Source organism: Gossypium arboreum, chromosome 10 (assembly GCF_025698485.1).
Source record: "Gossypium arboreum isolate Shixiya-1 chromosome 10, ASM2569848v2, whole genome shotgun sequence".
NCBI classification, from domain to species: domain Eukaryota; kingdom Viridiplantae; phylum Streptophyta; class Magnoliopsida; order Malvales; family Malvaceae; genus Gossypium; species Gossypium arboreum.
The window spans coordinates 33,991,363-33,994,398 of record NC_069079.1 but is presented as its reverse complement, the minus strand read 5'-3'; the positions used below and the strand labels follow the sequence as shown (position 1 = coordinate 33,994,398).

Genomic DNA, 3,036 nt, shown 5'->3' with positions numbered 1-3,036 from the left:
AAAAAGGACTAAAAAGGAAATTATACAAAAGTATAAATTGAGGCGATTGTACCGTGAAGAAAATCTAAGATTTTTTTATGTTTAATATATTATTATATTATTATATTATTATATAATAAAGATATTTTATGTTTTAATTATATTATATTATATTATATTATATTATATTATATTATATTATATTATATAAACTAAAGAAACAAAAGAAAGGAAATAGAAACAGAATGAAATAGAAACAGAGAGCAGAGGAGAAAAAGAAAGAAAGAAAGGGAGAAAAGAGAAAATTGAAGGTTTGAAGCTCTAAGCTTTAATAGGTAAGTCAATCAAGCCCTTTTTACTTAATTTTGATGTTTTAGAAGTTTTAGAACAAAGTTTTGATGAAATTAAGTTGATATTTTGAAAGTTATTAGATTTCTAGATATTGTCCATGTTAAATAAAATGTTGAATTAAGGGCTAAATTGATAGAAATTCAAGTTAGAAATGATATAAGGATTGAATTGTAAAGTGATTCATAAGTTTTATGCTTTAAGGACGAAATTGAAAGAATTTCAAAATTATGGTTTTATGATGAAATATAGATAATTATGTCTAAGTTTGGTTAAAATTTGAGTAGAAATAAAGTATGAATTAAGATAGAAAAGTAAGTGAATTTAGTTAGGATTAAATTGAAATTAAAGTAAATCAATATTTTGTACTAAGACTATTTTGGACAGCAGCAGTAGTCTATGTTTGAAAAATCACCAAAAATTGTAGAAATTGAATTAGAGGATGAATAAAATATAGAATTAAATTTTATTGAGTCTAGTTTCTTATAGAAGAAACGGTATAAGCAATTGAATTGTAAATTATGAGAGATATAATGAATTTTGTGAGATAAGGTCAGAATAAATTCGGGTTCCCCTGTTCTGACTTTGGAAAATCACCAAAACTTGAAGAAAAATAATTAGAGGCTTAAAGTTAAATTTTTAGAATCCCTAATGAGTCTATTTTTAGGAGAAATCAACGGGAATATTATGCGAGTTCTGTACTGTGAGATAATTAATTTTTAGTGAAGAAGGGACGAAACTGTTAGACGGCAGAATAGGGATGAATTTAAAGAATAAACTGTACTTAATGGCTAAACCAAAAATTCTGAAAATTTTATTGTAAGAAGATTTGTGAGTCTAGTTTCAGGAAAAATTAGTGGATCTTAATTTAGAATTCTGTAACTCAAGATATGAATTAGTAATGTATTAATGATTATGAATTGTATTAATTTCGTAGTCAATGTGGTACCGTAAATCTCGGCTAAGAAAGGACAAGACAAAGTCAACGGGAGTTAGCTCGAAAATTACGGTTTGTATTTCTATAATCCGAATTTAGTTATTATTTGTTATATTTATATACATATTGCAATTGTTAGTGTTAGAATTATGATGTTTTACAATTGGAACGGATTGATTTTGGTATCGATGAATTTATTGAATTTATATTGATTGAAATTATTTTGATTGAATTTATATTGATTGAATTATATCATATATATGATTTATGTAGAAATTTGAATATTGAATGAATATTATATTGAAAAATATATTGATTGGAAATATGAGGAAATTGATATGAATATATGAGATTGTGATATTTGAATATTTGATATTGAAAAGTGAATTGAATTGTATTGAATTATGAATTAATGTGAATAATTGAAATATATTGTTGAATTGAATGAAATTGTAAGGATTGTGAAAATGGGTGAATATATGTGATTATCGAATGGTATATTGATGAAAGAATTATTAAATTGAGAAAGTGAATGAAATACCCTATTAACTAGTCGAAATTTGAGTCGGATATAATTGGCATGCCATAGGATCTGGAAGTGTACGGGATTTGCCGGCTTTATCGATCAGGCACTTTATGTGTCGTGTATCAAGCACCTTGTGTGTCGTATCAGGCACCTCGTGTGTCGTTTTAGGCACTTTATGTGTCGTATACTGATCAGGTACTATGTACCGTTTTAGGCACAATGTGCCGTACTGGTGTGTTTGGGTTGGAATCCGTGTATCCGTCAAAGTCCGGGTTTGTTAATAGGGGTAAATAAGTGAAATATAAATCGAATAAATTTGATTGATCAAGCTATTGAAATGAAACGAGAAATTGAATTGAGAATTGAAAATTTAGATATGAAATTGCAAATATGAACCAAAGGTTCATGAAATGATTGGAGTTCAAATTGATGATATATGATGCCACTTGATGAATTGAAATGTGATTTGAGATATATGAATCGTATGTATATACGGAAAGCTATACCGAATAGTAAGTGAAAGAACAGAGTAAATAGTAATGGATTTATTTAAGAATTGAACAATTATGTTATTGTGTTTATTATATGAACTGTATAAAATTTATATGGTAAGTAGTTGAAATTTATCTATGAATAAATAATTGAATAATTGTAATTAATATTATGATCTTAAGTATTTTTTATATTATTAATTGTTCGTATTATAGAAATACCACTGAGTATACCATACTCAGCGTACGGTTTGTTTCCGTGCACAGGTTAAGTAAAGATAGTACGTTGAATCAGCATCCCAAGACGATCCCGAATTCATTAAGGTAAAGTATGTTGAGTATTGATAATGGCATGTACCTAGGACGTTTTATGAGAGTCATTTAGGTTATAGAAGTATTGATGAAATGAGTAAATTATGGTTGGCAACGGTATGTAGTATGAATTTTGAAATTTACTAAGAATTCGTAGTGATTCTAAATTAGTCCCGAATTGAATTTACTGTTTATATTGGACCGCGAGGGCCCATTAAAGGGACGACATCTTAAAACTAGGATGTGTGTGAATATTTATTTTAATTAATGACCGGAATTGGACTGTACTGACTGGTAATGTCTCGTAACCCTGTTCTGGTGACGGTATAGGGTTAGGGGACGTTACAGTATAGGCATCCAATCCTTAGACTTGATGACATGCTTGATGAGTTACATGGTTAAATAATATTTACTAAAATTGATTTAAAAAGTGGTTATCATCA

The 3,036-nt window shown here is 28.0% G+C and overlaps 1 long non-coding RNA gene across 1 annotated transcript; it reads left to right on the top strand.

Annotated features, from left to right (window-relative positions):
• Positions 1 to 1,261: 1,261 nt before the first annotated feature.
• LOC128281644 (uncharacterized) lies at positions 1,262 to 2,760 on the top strand. The gene is made up of 2 exons (XR_008271896.1): positions 1,262 to 1,336; positions 2,549 to 2,760. It is a non-coding gene; the product is annotated as an uncharacterized LOC128281644 (long non-coding RNA).
• Positions 2,761 to 3,036: the final 276 nt, after the last annotated feature.